Genomic DNA, 21,206 nt, shown 5'->3' on the forward strand with positions numbered 1-21,206 from the left:
ACACTTAGGTAAACCATTTGAGCCAACTTCTATGCATGGCCTAATAATGGTAGAGACATTTAAGGAGATGATTACACTTCTTTTTTAAATCATTAATCCCTGTGCAATCCATCAAACTAATTAGAAAAAGGGAATACATAAATGACAAAAGAGATGAATCTAGATCCTTGATCTTGATCTAGAAGCTTCATCAGTTATTTATTTAAAGAAGATCCAATCCCTAAAATAAATGTGTGTTAGAGAGAGTGAGAGAAGTGTTTTTATGAGAGAGATGATGTTTGGATGTTAGAAGAAAAGACTAGGAAAAGTGACCAAGAAGAGAGGTTGATCATCATTACAATCAAGCCATCCTACCAAGGTTGAGCAATGTGTTTGACTTGTGTAAATGTCACATATGGACCAAGTATTAGTTACTACCAATAAATTCAGTAGTTACGAAGTACTCAAAATTGTACTAATGTGAGGCCTGACCCCGACCCATCCTAGCATTGATGATAAATTACTATTTTGATTCTCTTGACTCGATATGTCAAAACATTATTTGATTTACTGAACACTATTATGCTATTTTACAATGTGTGATGCTTTACTTCAGTTATTTGATTCCATCATTTAATGTTTTATGAACATGTATAATGATGAAATGTATGCAAAACTAACACTTGGATTATGCAATTCTAATGGTTAGAAATATGAGTAAAATTAAATTAACAGTTGATTATTAGAAAATGGATGCTTTAATTTATATGATTGTTTTCTGATATGTAATTTATAAAATGCATGAGATTTCTTGATCTACTGATGTGTTCAATGAGTTTACAGGAAATTTAGCCGATGAGACTCAATGGAAAGGCGAAACTAAACCACTTGTTAATTTTGTGCTATCTTGTATTGTAAATTCTTTAAAGGTTTTTATTTGGTCATACTATTTTTTTCCTAGCTTTTATTTGCTCCTATTAAGTCCTTAAGGCTTAAAAACATCAAATTTAAACACCCTAGGGGTAAGGGTATGGGTGGGGAGTACTTTCCAACCCTTTAGCCTCCTTGGTTGACTTTTAGGGTCACTCAAAAACCCTATTTTTGGTTGATTGCGAAAATGGATTGTCTCTTTACTTGAGTTGGTGAACAAAAACTCCATCTTGAGTTTACTTGAAGTCTAGTTGAGTTAAGGACCATACTTAGAGGCATTTTGGGAGTAGTTTTGGTTTTTGTCACCCAATCCTCTAGTTTTGGAGGAAGTTTGAAGATTGAAGGAAGAAAGGGAAGCTCTTCTCAAACAACCATTTCCATAACTCTTTTATGAAGGTAGGAGTTCTTTACTACTTGAAATTGTTTCTTCATGTGTTCATATTTGAATCTTGCTTGAATCATGCACAAGGCATTGTGTAGTCTTGTATTTCTTGTTTGTGTATGTGGGTGGGGTTGTTTTGGAGGGGATCTCAATTTGTCTTCTTTTGATGTTATTCCCATGCTTGCTTGATGTTTTGTGTTTTTGTGAGGCTTACATGGAGGTTGTTTTGGCATCACTCACCTTTGGATAGGGAAGAAGTGACCATATTTGGGGAAAGGGCCTTAGTTGGACCTCAATAGTGTAGAGTCTCCTCTCATGGTGAGAAGAGGGAAAAAGGGTAGGGTGTATGGGCCCCTACTTCTCATCCTATACCTTGTGGTTATTGAGAATTCTTGAATATGGAAAGGAATGAAAATCCTTGTGGAAATAGCCTTGAAAGGGCCTTGTAAAAGAATGGAAGTTCTTGAAGTTTTAGCCCTGAAAGGGCTATGTGATGGTATGGTGATTGACTTCTCCTATTGAGAAAATCCACCTTTCCCCTATATTGGTTCATTGTTGGACCTATTGTGCAACCGAGTTGGGAATCCATGCTTGAATTGCTCATCTCATTATGTTGTTTACCTCTATGTTGGTTCTTGTCACTTCCATGGTTTCCTTGATGCATTGAAGACATTTTTTTAAAAGTTCTCTTGTGAAAGCCTTGAAGAAAATTCATTGAATTGTAATATTATGTAAATGGTAATTGAATTTTGATGTACTGGCAAAGACATCGAGTTTTCTTACTGGTTCTTTCCCGATGGAGCCTTGAACTAGGATGAATAATAGATAAAAGAAAAGAGATTATGAAATCTTCCTTGTGTTGCTCTCATGTGATTTCAAATTTTGCATATGTTGTGAGAAATAGATTGATAGATAATGTCATTGAATTATAAACTTTCAAGTTTCCAATTATGTTAATGAAATGCAATTAGATATGTTGAAGTTCCAATCATATGGTTAAAGTATTCAGATGAATTAGAAATCCTACATTGTGATCGAAGTTATGATTCTCTCATTGTTAAGTTTCATCTTTGACACAATCAAATTTGACTAAAAGTTATGCATCACTTGAATCCTAGATCAATGGAACATACACCTTGTTGTGATGATTGTTAGAACATGAATTGTAGGATGAAAGATAAAGAAAATACAACATTATGCACTTCCTTGTATTAGAATGCTGTTAATGGAAATCTATGTTGTCATTAGACTAGAATGCACTCTTAGATAAAGATAAATTTATGGCAAAGAAAATTGTACCAACACCTAGTGAGAATTGGTTTCCAAATAATAAAAATGTGCATCTCCAGGTCTAAAAACCCTCTCTAGAAAATGTATGGAGAAGTTTTTATTTCCCTCATGTCACAGAGAATATTCCATGAGGTATTCTTCTTTGAATTGCAATTAAAAATCATTGCTAATTCATTAAACAATATAACTTAAATAAATATGAATATAAAATATCTAAATATATATATGTTAAAGCTTTTTAAATTCTACATCTCAACTATAAAACTTTTAGGCATTAAACTCAATTTTGCTTAGAGATATGGGCATGGTACAGGTCGAATCATGTAATAAGTTTTCAAAGTCCAAGCTCCCAACCACCTGCCAGCAAGTACAGGGGTTGAATCATGATTGGGGAAGGGAAAGAAAATGTTTAAAACATTTATATAAACTAAAACCTTTCATGTTATCCTCTCATGACCCTGCGTTGACTTGGAAGGCAAGTAAAAGTTTATAAAAAAACTTGCATAGACTAAGTAATGCCTTCACAGGCCCTTGTGTGATCATTCTCACCCACACAAGCAGGTCAGGATAGGCCTACCTGCGTAGTCCTTGGGCCACGCGTGACAGGCCTATGGAAGGGGTAGGGGGTCTAGGGATCAGGGGTTAGAAATAGGATAGTGGGAGGTGGAAAATTTAATGTTTAGTATATTTTTTTTTTTTTGTTAATTAGTAAGAGTTAGTAATTGTTAGTTAGTTTTAAATGTATGTAATTTAAATTAGGATTAGTTGTTATCATTTATTTTGATTGGTAGTATTTATATTGCATTAGAAAGTATCTATTTTTCTTTGTTAGTATATTAGATGTTTTATAGGTTTAAGTATTATATTGTAATTAAAATTGTAAGAAGATTTAAATCAAGTTCTTTGAAAATTTAGTTGGCAATTATGTGTTGCATAAGTTTGGTATCTTAGTATGAAGTCTAGATAGGTAAGGGTGTTTAGCTAAGTTAAATATTGTTACATTCAAATTTATAATGGCATTAATCCATAAAACTAGATTAGTAACTTTGATGATTTTTAGGAGGTAATGTGTTATTTTCTTTGTGTTAAGTAATGATGTTAATATAAATAGTGATTTAGACATTAGAATATTAAAATTTATTTCTATGTAAAAAAAGATTTTGCATGAAATTGAATATTGTAAATTTAAAACAATTTTAATGTTTCATTAATTAGTTTCATTCTATTATGAGCTTTATAGATTGATTTTTAATGTGGACTTAAAGCTACGATAATTCAAATAAAGCTTAGATTAAAATATAGGTTTATTGAATTTGTAATAGTCACCAACTATAATAGTGATCATTAAATTAATTAAATAGACTGTTATAAGTATTGTAGAGAAAATTTTAAGAGTAGTTTAGATTTTGGATTGTAATTTTAAAATTTAGAATAGAATGAAGATGAAAGAAGCTAATTAACAACATTAAGCCTAAGGTAAATGACTAAAGTTGTAATGACATTTAAGTTATCAAGCAATAGGAGGGACTAGTCAATTTGATCATCTTTAGGGTTAGTAGTATTTTCCTCCTTGTAATTAAATTGTATCATTAAGAACAATTTGATGAATTATGACTTTAGTTAAATATATTAGTCATCAAATTTCATTAGTGGAATTAATTAGAGACCATCAATTCACCCAAATAATCACTTTTGTGAAATGATCAAACTAATTCGTAAACCTATTACTCATCTATGGTGACCTTGCTTTTAGCTTCTCAGAATCCCTTGTCTACCTGTATCTTAAACCCTGTCGACTGCATTATCTTATTGAATCATAGTCAAAAAAAAAAAAAAAAATTTGTGTGTTTTTGCCCCTTATATTTTGGGCATGACAACTAAGCTAAGTATGATAGATGATTGAGATGTATATGTCAAGGACAATGTCTATCAAGAAGTCAAGTTATGTCGAGCAGAGTTAGTGTCGAGTGGTAGCACATAGATAATAGTTGTCAAGTATTGACTTGAATTATAAGACCTCCCTTACCATTATAAGTCTCAAGATGAGGTACCTCAACATGTTATGGTATAATAGCATGAATGATACCTAAGAAAAGGGGATTAGCAACATCACATGTAGGAATGTTGTACTTAGATTGAGTTAAATAAGCTAGTTCTTGTTATTATACAATGATGGTTTGGCCCAAGGTACTAATGGTAGGATCAGAGGATGTGTTATTAGGAATATGTATTCTAGATGGGTTTGGAAATTTATAATAAGTGGAAGCAATGTGTAAGGATTTTAGTAGATGATTATAAGGAGCAAGTAAAGGGTTCGAATAAGTAAAATGATTTGCATTATATAAAGGTAGTGAAGAAGGAATGGAAGTTGAAGGAGTGGATATTTGAATAAAAATAGTCATAAGAGGTAGAACATATGTTGGTGTACTAGATAGAGTGGTGTAAATTGAAAGAGAAGGTTCAATGCTTGTGGAAGGATGAGGATATCCTAACTCTTGAGCACAATCTCTCAAAGACATATTATGAGTATTAGTAAGGTGAGATATACCACGCAAGATAAAAAATTTATTATCCTCATTATTAACAAGATTCTTAAGATCTTCAATAGCAGCAACACTATCAAGATTCTAATTTTCTTGCACAAGCCAAGTTTCCAATTTATCAAATTCATGAGAAAGTTTATCAACTTGTGAAGGAGGAACTCTTAAAGCTTCATCTTCGCCATGGAATGAGTGAGACAAGAAATGATCCTTTATCGGATTATAGTCACAAGAAAAGTTGTTAGTATCATCATGAGTCTTAGGAAGAAAACAAAAATTATGATCAAAGGAACCCATGAGTCTATGGAAAATATAATGAGATCTAACCATGTAAATGGAATAAAGAGCATAAAAGAGAGATCTAACCATACACAAGAAAGACAAATCTAACTCTTCGATCAAAGGGGAGAAAAGGGATTTACAAAAGAAGGTATATCTCACCTTGCATGGTATATCTCACCTTATTAATACTCATACTATGTCTTTGAGGGATTGTGCTCAAGAATTAGGATATCCTTATCCTTCCACAAGCATTGAGCCTTCTATTTCAATTTACACCACTCTATCTGGCATACCAACATATGGTCTTCCTCTTATGAATACTTTTAGTCAAGTATCCACTCCTTCTACTTCCATTCCTTCTTAACTACCTTCATATAATGTAGTTCATTTTACTTATTCAAACCCTTTACCTACTCCTTATAATCATCTACTGACATCCTTACACATTCCTTCCACTTATTATAAATTTCCTAATCCATCTAGAATACATATTCCTAATAAGACATCCTCTGATCCTACCATTAGTACCTTGGGCCAAACCATCATTGTATTAAAACAACAACTAGCTAATTTAACTCAATCTAAGTTCAACATTCCTACATGTGATATGGCTAATCCCCTTTCCTTAGGTATCATTCATGCTATTATATCATAACATGTTGGGTGCCTCATCTTGAGAATTATAATAGTAAGGGAGGTCCTATAATTCAAGTCAAAACTTGGCAACTATTATCTATGTGCTATCAATTGACACTAACTATAGTGTCTCTCCCATTTGACTTTTGTAAGTCATCCTAATGGATGCAACCTTGCTGATCTTTTGTTGTGATGGATCATGATTGTGACCATGAGCGGTCTACACTGTTGAGGTGTTTGGATTTATGTTTCTATATCAGTTGCTTTGATTATGCTTTTAACTGATTTATGAGATTATGATATGATTTATGGTTCACTGAGGTTTGTGCCAGTGCTTACCAGGATCGATGTGGTATCATGATGTTGTTTTGTGATTACCCTGAGATGTGTGTAGAGATTGCACTGTGTACTATTACCATGCTACACTGGACTAGGTTCCTATAGTAGTGGTCAGTCATGTTTATAACTGTGTTCTCTTATATCTTTTAAGTGCCTTTAAGTGTTGTTTAAACAATCATTATTAAATGCTTAAGTAATTAGAAATAGATTGTTCATGTTGGATTATTTGGTTATCTGCTATGGATATTTACCTTGTTATATTTTGGTTTGAGAGATATCTATTACTTATGTGATGTTTTATATTTGAGAGGACCTGAGGGTCAGATGTTATACTTTGCTTTTAGTATCATAGATTTTAGACTACTATGTTGTTTAGTTGATCATATTGCATGACAATGCTATTTTGAGATGACAGTGTATTTTATGATAATATCTGGTTATTTGGTATTTGGACATACCTCTGATTATGTTAGGTGATGGATTTAATGCTATGGTTATTTACTTCATTCCTACATTGTTATGCTTTATGTGAACATGAGTGATATATATATATGGAGTTAGTGATTCATCCATTCATATTTTACCAATGTTGTCCTTGTATGGTCGATGTATCCTTATTTTAAATGTTTAAATTAAACTTTTCAGTGATTATTAAATCCAAACTCATTTGCATTATGTGATTAGACCAGTAAGCATGTTTGTGCATTTAGAAGTTTGCATTATCGCAAAAGTTGTTAAGGAGATTTATGTGTTTTTTGGTTTTCGAGCTTTTTAAATTGATTTATTTTAATTTCTGGCAGCTTTACCATAGATGAATTCCTATTTCTAAGAATAGTCTAATTTCATTTGGGTTGATTTAGGGTTTAACTAGGTTGGCTAGTTATTTGCCTTAATCGATTATTTACTCAAAAAGTGAATAAATATCCAAAAAGGAATTTAATTCCTCACTTCTCACTTTTGAATTTAAAAGTTGGAGAGTAAAACCCAAAAATCCTCTTCATGAGGATTTACTATTTTTTTCATTGTGGGAGCTATGATCATGGGATCATCATGAGGTTGAGCTCATTGGATTCAGCTCGGGGAAACTTTGGATTGTCGCAATTTTCAGCTACTTCTGCGAGCTATTTATTTTATGCTTTAGATTCCCATTTTGCCCTTTTGGCTGTGAGGTAGAGCTTTCTTGTTTTACTGTTTCTACTTCATTTTTGTTTCTATTTTTGGTAGCCATTTTTTTGGAGGCTAAGAACTAGTGCTCCCCTCTGTTTCTGTATGCTAGTTCTACCCGATTGGGTGGGTATGAATATTTCCCTATTTTTCAGGATGAGGGTTTCGAGTTTTATGCCATTATGCTAGCTATTTTTGTAAATAGTGTCTAAACTTGATTATTTTTGGATTTTTGGGATTTTTGTGCCCAAAGGCCAAATGGGTTTTAATTTTGAAATTTTCCAAAATTTTGGGATTTTTACCTCATTTTGCATGTCGCCCTATTTTTTGGGGTTTTTTTGGCACAATGTGGTTCGTGGACCTTGATGATCCATTTGGATATTAGTTAGACCACTATTTCACTTTTATGTTGCATTGGGGTTTGTGTTACATCCATACTCCCAATGTTGTGTTTGGTTGAGTAATTTTTATACCTGGTGTTATGGTTTTCTTTTGGACCTTTGCTATTGTTTTGTGGACATTAGGATTCATGTAGAATCCATACTCTCAGATTGAGGTCAGTTGAGTGAGTTCATGATGTTTGATATTTGTTGCATCATTGGGATTCATGTAGAATTCATACTCTTAGATTGAGGCCAATTGAGTGATTTCATGATGTATGGTTTTATTGGCTTTGGGATTCATGTAGAATATGTCCTTCCCATGTTACTTTTAGTTGGGTGTTATCTTTTGCATTGTGTTCTCATCCTATCCTTGTGTTTTGATCTTCATTATGGTGGTGTACCACACATAAGTATGTGCATGTACATTTGTTGGGTGACTTGCGAGGCTCGATCTTTCGTCGTACTTCCAAAAGTTATGATCACTGGGGTTTGGATGGGAGTATGCATGCACATAGGCACTTGTCATAGTATGAGGATGGGTAGGGTAGGGTAGCATATGGAGGGGGCTTCTATCTCATAGCCTAGTGACCTTAGTCCCATAGGGTTGGCAGAGGAAGTTTTAATCAAGTGATAATTAAAGAAAATGTGTGACTAGTAATCAAACTTAAGATAATAAAATGTATGTGCCAAGCCTTTCCATTAAGGGATGTTGTATCTGCATGATCCAAGCTTGGGCTTGTCGATGCCAAGAAACTCTCCATGATGTCAGCCCCTACTTAGTAGCCTATTGAGTTTCTGACCAGGACCCATACTCCTTACATTTTCTTAGGTTCTTGGTTATAGCCATCATACAGTCTGGCATGAGTGTTATCCATGGATGATTTTTTTGTGTGTGTTTGTGGTTGGATCTCCATCTCCATCAGCATAGCGGGGACCTATGGGTTCCACATGGTTGGGAGGCATAGCTACCTTCACTACTGATAGGGACCGATGTACATAGATGGTCTCTTATCCTAGTGCGACTGTTGCTGGATGTTTTCACTTGATGCTTCAGGTTTTGGAGTATGCTTTCTTGTGATTTATGCTTTCATTGGAATGCTTGGATATCATGTCTAGCTGATGTTAGTTTATTTGATGCATTCTCATATTATGATGTTTAGCATATGACTAGATGATGTGAATTTTTGTATTGGATTATCTATTGCTTATTGGTTTGCATGTTTGATTTTCTTATTATGTTGATTAGCATGTGATAGGTGATGTTATCTACTTGTAGGTTTATCTTCTATTGTACTACTAGCATGTTAGATTTCTTTATGTTTTTGGTTATTAGCATATTTAGTAGTGACATCCCTATTATGACAATACAGATGATTTGATTGGTGGCTTGGGATGTTATGCGTGGGGGATGGCTAGGATCCATGATGCTCTTATGATGCTATTGACGGTCGAGAGGAACCGCGTACTTAGTTTTGTTGTTATTTCTATACATTGTGATGTTGTTTATGTTCACTATGATGTTGAATTTAGTATGTTCTATTATTTCTATGAGTTAGATGGATAGATGTTCCTCTTTCTTGTTCCTTGGCATATTGTTCATTATGCACTTGAGTGTTCTATGTGGATCTAGTACTCCCCGGTGTGGAGGTTCTGATCTCTATTTTTCTCTATTTTTCCCCTTTTGTGTTTTTTGTTTCTATGAGCGACATTTTATCAGCATGGTTTGACACAAAAATGTATCACACGCCCATTGAAACTCTGTCGTGTGTCCCCTGATTCTATCATACGCCTCTTGGAAAAATATTGCACGATACTGGAAAGTATCGCACCTCCTTGTGAGAAATGTTGTATGACACCTTGAAAGTGTCACACAACTTTGGGAGAAGTATCGCCTAGTCCCTTAAAGTGTCACCCTCCTTCTTTAGAAATGTCATGTGATACTTTTCTATGTTGTATTAAAGTATCGCCTAGTTTTTGTATAAGCCTACGCTGGTGAGCAGTAGGCACTTTTCAGTTTGGTTTGAACTTTTTGAGGGTTGATTTGGATACCCTCTTCGATGTTCTTCAACCCTATGGTGTTGTTTTTTTATTTCTATTGTGTGTGTTTCTATAGTCTATCTTTTGGGGTTTAACATATATCATTTAAGTATAAGGATATACTTAAGATATATTTTAATATATGTGACAAATCTTTTGAGATAGGTTTCAGACTTCTCAGAGATGAGATAAAGATTCTAGGAAATTTTAGGGCTTCAAAAATCTAGACTTAGCCAAATTTTAGGATTCTGCATTCTACCCTAGCTTCGTGTTTTGTTGATGTGTGGTTGTTTCTTCGAGCCCTCATCTTGTGCATGGTTGTTGTTGTCTTTTCTTTGCGTGTGTTAGTTTGGTAGTGGCATTCAAAGATCTGTTGGTTGTCAAGATTGTGGAGAATTCTTTCATTGCGATCTTTGTGATCCCTATATGATGTTGTGTTGTGCATTCATACTTGAAAAAGAAAAAATCTGGCTTGTATTTCATCCTTGTTTCCAAGGATCTCCAGGTGGGGCATTACGCTAACTCTATTTAGCATAACTTGACTTCGCGGCATACACTATCCTTGACATATACATCTCACTCATCTATCATACTTAGCTTAGTAAAATTTTTAGTACTCGATAACCACTAACTTTCTTGCCAGTAACTACAACTTGGTTCATATGTGACATTTACATAAGTCAAACACATTACTTGACCTTTGTAGGATGGCTTGATTAGAGTGATGATCAACCAACTTTTCCTTAGAAATGACAATGGGAGTCTTACCAAACTTGGTAAGACTCTTAGTGAAAAAAGACATTAAAACATGACTAAGTTTAGTTGGGAAGCTTTTTCAATTAATGATGGTAGCTCATTGCTGAGTCGATAGGAAGGGAGATGTCATAGAGGACATTTTGTTGACAATAAGTCAAGTTTGTTATTAGTGACAACACTTATTCAAATTTTATATGGCTACCAAGCTTATTGAATAGTCTCCAAGTGTTTGCCATGTATTTTAGTAGTCACTAAGCACTATAGTTCAACCTGAGCATTCTAATGGTTACCAAGTGAATATAGTCAATATGAAGTCTAACAGTTCAACTTGAGCATTCTAGTAGTTACCGAGCTTTGTAGTTTCTACTGAGCTAGTAGCTCATGTAAAGTGAAGCCAGTGTTAACTGAGCTATATGGAGATTAGTATTTACTGAGTGTAGTCATGGTAAACAAGTAATTTAGTTTTTACTCAGTTACATAGTATCTACCAAGTCACCAATGTAGATCAAGTTCAAGACTACATTGAAGTGATTAGTATGGACCAAGGTTCTATTTCTATCGAGTGCATGATAATACTAAGTAATGACAATGGATGCCAAGTGTCAAAACTTCACCAAGTTAGTCTTTAGAACCTAAGTATCTGCATGTGGGCTGACTTTGTAATATTGGTGTTAACTTGTATGATGGACAATATATAAATTGGATTGATATATATGTAATGTATTGTATCATATCCAAGTGTGACAATAATGTGAAAAAGAAGCATGCAAATGTAAATCAGCAGCAGAAAAAGTGTATTATAAGGCCATATTAGTAAAGAAGAAGCAAAAGACAAATCCATCACATAAAGGTGATTAGTACTTCAAAGAATCTCTATCAGAAATTTAGTTGTAAGTCAAAGATCTATTGCTTCATCCTAACAGGTGAAACTAGTTCAAATCCTTCAACAAGGTAGACTTAATAGTCTTTTCTCAAATCTCTTACCGAGTGCATACTCCATTGTGTGTTTGTAAAACCTCTAACAAGGTGGACTTAGCATTCCTAATTGCTCCTAATAGGGAAAATCATCAGAAGTGATCAATGTAAGTCTTAACCAACCAACTTTATGTTGTAGTATTGAAGTTTTGTGGGAATCATCCCTACCCCAATTTAACTTTCTATTTAAAGGTTTCTAGGTCACCAAATCATTGTTTTCAAGTGTTATGAATTTTTAATGTTTCTCATGCATGCAAGTAGATCAGATTTGATGAACTAAATGGTAATTGGATTATTACAATTAAGATATAAATCTAATAAATTTTTTGAGGTTATTGATTCACCCCTCACCTCTCAGTAACCTAGCTAGTCTTGAATGTTTCCAACAAGTGGTATCAGAGCTTTGTGGTTCTCAGGAGAAAGTTCAATAGCTTGAGCAAAGATCAATAATATGGAGATATTCAAACTTGATAAGTTAATTGACAATGAAAAGTTTGATCTAGAAATGGCCATTGCACAACTCAAGAAAGCTAAGGAGAAACTTTCCTAATCCCTAAAAAGAAGGAAGGAAATTGATAATCAAATGAATGATCATCAATACATTGAAGAAAGAATTGAAGACTTTTTCCCTTCAAGCAGTTTAGATGAAGAAAATGATGCAATCAAAGAACTCTTAGAGAAGAATGGTTCCCTGCAAGAAGAAGTAAGAAAGCTTAAAAGAGAACAAGAAATTTAGTTAGTAAGGTTATGTGAAATCTTGGAACAAAGGAACAAGATGAAAGAAGAAATGGATGGAAGAAACAATGAGATCCATAACCAATCCCTTCAATATGCAAATCTTATGGATCTAGTCTCCAATGCAAATGAGGAAATCATGAGCCAAAGATGAATTAATGAAAGATTAAGAAATGATCTAAATTTTGAAAGGCAAATCAATGAAAGAACAAGAAATGAGCTGAGATCTGAAAAGTAAATTAGTGAAAGATTGAAAATTGACCTGAACATTGAAAAGAAAATCAATGAAAGAATGATGAAATCCCAAGTAGACATGAATCAATTAAGTGAACTGAATGAGTAGAATCTCTACAAACAAAAAGGTAAAATAGGAATTGGATATAAAGAAGAAGTTGAATCCTTTGAACAAGGTGCTCAAAAGAATTAAAGACCTACCTGCAATCACTATGGTAAGATAGGTCATACATCAAAAAAATGTTGGAGTAATGGTAAATAAATTCAATGGTAAATGCTAAAATTGCAATCAGCATGGTCATAGGGCTAATGAATGAAAAGAGAAATTAAAATTTGAGGGCAAGCATCACAAATGCAAGAAACAAGGTCACAAGGCATCTAAATATAGATCTAAGTCATTTAATCTAGCAGAACAAATTATGAAAGCAATATTTGGTTGGGACTACAAAATTTGGTGTAGATGTCATTATTGTGGAGAATATGGACACATTGACATGAACTGTGTCAAACATCACACAAGGAAGAGAGATACCACCATAAGATGTTTCACTTGTACTAAACTTGGTCATCTAGCCAAGAATTGCATGAATATAGGTAGAGTTGAAGATGAGAAGAAAGCAAAAGAAAATAACGTTCAAAAGAAGATGAGGTAGCAATGGATTCCTAAATCTGTTGAGCATGCTAGTTCAAGCAATGATGGTCATGTCACTCAAGAAGTGGGTGATTCCACCATTTCCAACTAAGTTCTTAAGGAAGAATTGGAACTGCATTGTCAAGATTACATCTAAATAGTTCCAATTGAAACTAAGCAAAGATCTAAATCAGTATTCAAGATACAAAAGGATCATCAAGTGAGATCAGTATTAGTTATCATCGAGTTGACTTCTCTACCAAGCAAAGTCAAGAGTAACAAGAACATGTTTGATTACCGAGTTATGAAGCCTTCACCAAGTAATCAATAGAGTAGTGGATGATAGGCTATTGAGGATAATGTCAAGCACAATGTCATCATAGCTACCTCTATACTGAGAATTAATGGTGAAATTTTAACAAAAATTAAGAAATTGAATTCATTTTCACCAAGAAATCTAAGTGTTATTGCGAAGAAGTGAATTGTAGAGTGACCAAGTGACTTTGAGCAGAATTTACAGCTTAGTTCTTCAAGCTTTTCATAGCTTACCGAGTAGCCATGGCACCAAGTAGTAGTAGAAAAGCAAGGAAAGGATCAGAGATGTTGGTCTAGTGAGTAGAATGGAAAGCACTTGATTTCAAACTTGTGATGGCGATCGCTAAAACCCTCAACCTAAACGAAGTGCAATCATAGATTCCTCCAAAGATACTTCTCATTAATGACATCCGAACTCATTTTAAGTGTGCAATTCAAAAAATTGGAACCCTAGAAATGGATGATGCCCTAGGTGAATTGTGTGTGAATGGGATTCTTAAACTTGAGCATAAACATTTAAAAGAAAAGGGTTTAACCCACATTCCTCACCTACCCCAAAGCTTTCAAATAAAATGGATTAGATATATCTTTAGTCGAGTTCACAATGGTCAGTTATGGCTTGAGCAACCAGTTGTGATCACCAAGAAGATGATTCATCATATTACTGGTCTTCCCATGCTCACCAAGGCCAAAGTAACTAAAACCCTAGGTTGGGTGGAGTTGGAAAAGATAACCCTAGCCAAGTGGGATGGTAGAGGCATGAAGATTAGTAGTGTGATTGATGTAGAACTAAAATTTGGTATACATGTGATAGCCCACAAGATTTACAGTTCAAGCCATCTCAATAGTGTGTCATGTGAAGCTATTGACTTGGCATACAACGTTGGGAAGAAAAATTTGTGATATGACCTTGCAGATCTATTATTGAAGAAATTCAACAAAAACATGGAAAGTATTAGAACTTCCAAGAACAATCCTTGCAAGTTTGGTTCTTTGTTAACTTAACTATTTTCTATGTTCAATTTTTTTTCCTTTAAAAGGCATTGTAGTATGGAGAAAAGATGTGCTAGTATTATATCAGATTAATGAATATATTTATGAAATGGTCGAGAATTTTGTTAGCATTATGGATAACTATATTGATGTCTTCAAGGAGAAAATGAATAATAGATTCAGGATACCCAAGAAATTGGTAGAAGATTACAAAAATGATGTTTGTTTCATGGTAAATAGTGATAGAGTCTATATTCAGGCAGTGAGACCAAGAGTTGTATGGCAAAACCTCTTCCTTATGAGGTAAACATTGATGAAACCAAGGATATTATTGAAGCCCTCATGAATGAGCCTTTTGATCCTAAGGTACCATACTTTGGAACATATGATGAGGCCAAGGCAAGAATAGAGCTTGAAATTAAGCTTCGACAGGCGGTTAACAAAGGTAAGAGGAGGATAGCCAAACTCAAAACAAGTACACCTCTTATGTTAACTGAGGGTAAAGGAGAAGATGTTGAAGAGGCAGAGGATGAGTCTAAAAAGGAAGAAGAAAGTCAAGATGATCATCACCAATCCACCAAGCCATCCACTACAATTTTTACAAGGAGGTCTAAGAAGAAACGTAGTGAAATTATCTTTAGCGAACCTCCTCCACCTTCCACAAAAAATTGAAACAATTGGAAGAAGGTGTAGGTATAACAAACTTCAAATCCTTGAAGTATGAAAAAAGATCAAAGGTAGAAAAGAAATAGGTTGAAGAACTGGTGTTAACCAAAATGGGAAAATGGAAGTATTCACCAGATCAGATAGCCTCTCAAATTTCTAATGAATTATTAGAGAAAATTAATCCAAGACTTTGCAATGCAAATAGTAAAAGATATTTATGCACAAACCCTGAGGTAGTTTCTACCTAGCATGAAAAATATTGAGGTAAAAGAGTCCTTAAAGAAAAATGAAAATAAGATGACTCTTAGATTTAATACTTGTTTAATTTTGATCAAGGATATAGAGCATGTGGTTAAGAATGCCACAAGCATGTGGAAGAATGTTTATCACTTGCATAAACAAAGTGACTTCCTATTAGAAGTTAAGGATGATGAAAATGATGATGAGGTAAAAGAAACTTACACTAAACCCACACATTTTGACAATGAGGAAGTTGAAGAAGATAAAGAGGAAGAAGCTATAGAGGAAGACAAAGAAGATGATGAAGAGACTTACCCTACGAAGATAGCAGCTATAATTATTGCCTCACTTCCTCTCTCTCCAAGCAAACCAAGTCCTACATCAAGCTCAGAGATAGCTTCAACAAGTTATATTTGACAACTATAGGTACTTCAAATGTCCAACCACTCTTTACCCCCACATAGCTTAGCACATCAATGATAGAAGTGATTACCACTTTATCTACTGAGTTGTAGCCTCCCTCTTCTTTAGCTCCTAAGTTGCATTCATCAGTAATGAGTACAGTGGCTTCAACAATTTTGAGCTCTTCAGTGGTAAGTACTTCAGTTTTGAATACTACAATTTTGTCTACCTCAATTTTGACTTCTTCAATTTTGGATTTAGTAAGCATACCAGTTAGTATTCCATCTTTTGGCACTGTACAAATTTTCACTACTAGTCCTACTATCTCTACTATTGTTTCCATACTAGATTCAAAGGCATTAAAAACAAGGACAATTGAACCTAAGGCTCAACTAAGTACAAGATTTTTGAGGAAAGGAAAGGAGATAGAGGAGGATATAGACCTAATTGAGGAGATTGAAATCTATAAATGGGACATTTTCAATCACTACAGATCAAATGCACATAGTTGGTGAAATCTTCCAAAAGAAAGCAAAACAGTAGAAACTTAGAAAGGAGAGAGACAAAGAGTACAAAATTGTAAGAAAACTTGGCAACAAAGAATATAACTATTTCCACATAACCCATAATAGATCTAAAATAAACACATAATTAAAATCCACATGCAAGAGAATAGATGACATACCCACAAGATTGTGACACAAGATATACCCTGGGAAACCCTCATAGAGGGAAAAACCCAGCCTCCAAAAGCATCCATCACCATGTATTATTCAACAAAAATACCATTGCCATACAACCATGGAAGCCTTCATGGCCATAGCCACAACTGAGCAAACCATGTGAACAAGCATGAATCCACACATCCCATGCCATGGTTTCAACATTCATAAATGCTCCCTTGGCTAACCTGTCAAGCCTTGTCCCGCTCGACTCTTGCCTTTTGTCTTCTCCTTGTCACTCTCTACAACAACTACCCTTGTGGTTGCTTATATAGTAGCAAGTCCCACAAAACCACTAAGTGGTATTACATAAACCATGTGCTAAAACCATGTGCTACCTAACCCATTGACCCCACATTTAATATTGGGCATTTAATTCTTTTCCCCAATATTAAATAATTACATAAAATATTTTCACAATGTCACAATACAACTCATCAAGAATATTCCATTTGAATCTTTACATGTTGCACGTCCATCTAGGAACAACATTACATAATAAAATAAAATAATAAAATAACAATATTATGTAATGTGTGCAACACCCATTAGCTCAACAATCTCCCACTTGTTGTATACATTGCATAGGTTCAATTCGTAGCCACACAAATGAACAAGGGAACAATCCCTCCCAGCACATCCACCATCATGGATAAAAATACACCAAGTGCTCCATCCTGGTACCTGCAACAAAATCAAAGTCTCCAGCATCTCAAACATGAATGATCTCACCTCCTATTATGCCACTCCCACTGGACATACATAGAAGCCATCCAAAGAGAAAACCACCCAACCTATCGCATTAGAAGATCATAAAATCCTATACCAACTAAAATTCCAAGCACAAAAAACCTGATCCAAAGGTAATCACATGTATCCTTAGTTGTCAAAATATCCATAGCTGAAATAACACCCACAGCAAGTGCCAAACCCATCCAACTATCCATACCTCAAAGGTATAACAAGTGAATCTTATATCATCGACATATCCAATCTGCAACCTGCAATCACAAGCCTCAAGAGCAATACCTGCCACATATATACCAAGAAACTCCCACTGCAAAAGATAATGTCAAATCTATAACCAATCCACTCACAACATCTCAAAGAAGTGAATCCATGTAGTATCAAGGACATCCACAATATGTAAACTAATATCCTGCAAGAACAACTCTCATAACAAGTCTCCAATGCTCTCCGAAGTTCACCACAACCAACAGAGGAAAGAGATAAAGGAATAACCATGTCATCTCTCGCATGACATACATGAGCACAAACCAGTGATCACAATCTCTAACCAATCTCAAATCCAATGTAAGCAAAATTGAACATCTAGGAAGATAACCAAGACCAAAGAAACCATGCAAATCATAACCTGTATCATGTCCTTGTACACACACCTCTAGATGTAAACTATGCAAGTATGATCTCCTCCATAAAACTCCAACAAGAAGCCTCAACAACACCCAAACCATATGTAATGACTACCCCTGCAAAATAAATGCCACATCAGTAATCTCCATAATATGCAAAAAAATCAACGAGAGTCAAAGTCTTTTGAATATTGACTAGTCAGCATTAATCGGTTAACTATCATTAACTTTACATATATGCTCAAATTTAAAAGAAACTGTAAATTCATTACCAAATTACTAATACTAGATACCAGATACCAGGAAGTATAACCATGGCGACCAAGTTGAAAAGAGCTCCAGAACCATTCTAAGAACACAAGGGCGAGAATATTGTAGGAGTTCTTTACCGCCCTACTATGAAGCTGTTAAACTTCCCCAAAATCTTTTCTGACATGAAAGATACCCAGCTCAGCAACGAGATAGTCTAATCAAGTAAAACCAAGAGAAGTAATGGAATTGTGCTACACAAATAGTGTCAAGAACATTAATCGGTCAACAAGATAACCAAACAACATTTTCTTAGTTGTCACTTCAGTACAATTATTTATAATAAGTAGAACATAACAAGGTTTATCCATCATTGAGTACCATAATTCCATCCACATACAAGGATAAAATCATAAAGTTCTTTAATCATGGATCAATCAATTACAGCATTTTAGTTCATCTCTAGCAAGAATTTTAATCCAACTTCCATGTATTACCACCAATTCTCTTTTGACGCATGTTATACATACACATAGGTTAAGCCAATCACATAGCTATCAATGAAAACCTTCATAGATAAATTAGTAACCATAGTATGTTATCCTACCTTAAATTTCCTCTCATAAAACATCAAGACACAACAAGCACGACACCATTACTTTCCACTATGCACTATCAACATATAGGTATACAAGTACAACAACAATGCTAAGAAATGTGTACCCTTGATGCTTACATTTAGTCTAAGCCATTACGCATGGTGTTCAATATTTGAGTAGTCATCAAAATTTAAAACACATTTTATATCCTGGAAAAAGTGTACTTCATTTTACACAAATATACCCCTCTTTTCCTCCATCTTGAGTGTAACAAGATCAATAGTGGTTTGATTTCTGTGATCTAGTAATGAATTTTAATTCTAAAAATTAAAAGTATTATTAATACAGAACACAACTTAGCTATTTACTTTATGTTGTAAGGATATTTCCATAACCTTTGATGAATAGTTATGAGCCTCGAATCCCAAAGCAGCTCTATAGACACATTGTGGTTTAGGTAAATGTTAAATCTCGCAGTTACATCTTATAAAATCTACAATGACCTATTAATATTTCACCATCACAAGGAGCCTTACTGAACACAATGCATACCTAAATGCATTGTGCAGTCCTGCCCGAATGCAAAATACGTTTGAAATAATTAAAAGGAACCCTGTTGACCAACATGGGGTAAAGTCTAGCAAAATAAGGAGGATGGTTAACTATGATCTATAACTCCCAATCTTCACAACTCTTAGCAAATCCAAGAAGATAAACTGATAGAATGCTACCCACCTAGTTTTCTATTGAAGTATTATCAAGACATGTCTTTCTGTAGTTAAAGTCTACTTAGTATAAAAAGTTAAATCTTTTAAATGACCAACACAAAATTTGAATCTATGCCCTTAATAGAGAAAAGTACTTTAAAATATGTTTTCCTCATTAAAAAAACCATAAGGGGTCCATTCTACTGACTTTATCCTGATAATTCAAGATTTTTCAGACAAGCATGCACATAGATGGATGGTTTATCTAGCAATTGTAGACCAAAATGAGCATCATAGAGCTTAAAAAAATATCGATCATTTGGATTAAATCAAATAAAGAAACCTGTGAATTGAAGCTTGTTTTGTGTCTTGCCTTCCATGTGTCCCTCTTGTCCTTCCAAGCCTCTCCTCTGCATCCATGGTGATCTCAGTAACATCCAACAACCAACTTCTCCAACTGCAAAGCTGAACATACTGATGAGCCCAAAACCAACAAATAAGTAGTCTCTTAATCCACAACACACTCCCTCAAATGTTTCTTCGCCCATCCCATGCACTGCCTTCCAGATGCACAATCATATTTCTCCATTGATACCTTGTTCTTTCTGATTTCAGATCATAAAACCTAAAGGTTTGGGAATAATCCTTCTGTAGAGACAATCTATAAAGATAAAGAAACGAATCAAAGAGAACAGCAAAATGGGTCCAATACTCTTCAATTTTTGCACAATTCCTTCCATGCCATTACAATCCTCCTACTTTTTGTTGTATGTGACCATTCTTTCACTCATTTTAAATGAGGTGACCCCGTATGGAATAAAGTCGTAAGGATTTTGGATTCTCGTCTCTGTTACATCTGTCCACCATAGCCTTAATGTCGACATGCCTAGGATTACACATCTTATAAGCTTTTGTAATAACATCAACCACAACGGGATAGACTCTTTAACATACATAGTTTTATGTCGCTTCCACACTAACTATAGCCCCCCCTTCATATAGCAAGTCAAGAACACATTTATTAAAAAGAAGATTGGAAGGATTCCCCCCCCCCCCCTAGGTTTTTCCTCGATGCTCCTCAAGAAGAGTCCCATACGCAATGATAAGTAGGCAGTTACAAAATTTCTAATTCATAATAAAAAAATTGTTAAGGTGAGACGAGGTAAGTTATTTTTCATTTATCTAAAAGAAAACGGTTTCCAGAATTGGTATCCCTGATCCACGTGGCAATAAGAGCCAATTTATTCGGGTAAGGGGAGAGTGGGTTGTGACATCATCCTACCCTTAGGAAATGCATCGTCCTTGATGCTGATATGCATAAATCACAATCATACCCAAATATATATCTACAAGGAAATGAATGTACAAGATCAAGATCTAACTTCCATTATAAAAATGCACACATCATTATTCAATTCTATCAACAAAACTATCTTTCATTCACTCAAATAAAGTCAAAATTTTGTTTCCTTAAATGATAGCTACGTTTCATTAATATATTAACACATTAACTCTCATGGAGCTATCTTTTGAAAGATCTATTATCATATAATTGAAGTAATAAATTAAGAGAAGATAACACAAATGTTATGTAAGCATATGCATAAGTAATCATTTCAAGCAAAATTTCTATGTGTGAGTGTGTGA

At 34.4% G+C, this 21,206-nt stretch overlaps 1 pseudogene; it reads right to left on the reverse strand.

Annotated features, from left to right (window-relative positions):
• The window catches only part of LOC149547421 (polyadenylate-binding protein 2-like), a 64,667-nt pseudogene extending 44,224 nt beyond the window's left edge, over window positions 1–20,443 (reverse strand).
• Between the last annotated feature and the right edge of the window lie 763 nt (window positions 20,444–21,206).

Source organism: Cupressus sempervirens, chromosome 7 (assembly GCF_028749045.1).
Source record: "Cupressus sempervirens isolate cs-2001-9-10 chromosome 7, ASM2874904v1, whole genome shotgun sequence".
NCBI lineage: Eukaryota > Viridiplantae > Streptophyta > Pinopsida > Cupressales > Cupressaceae > Cupressus > Cupressus sempervirens.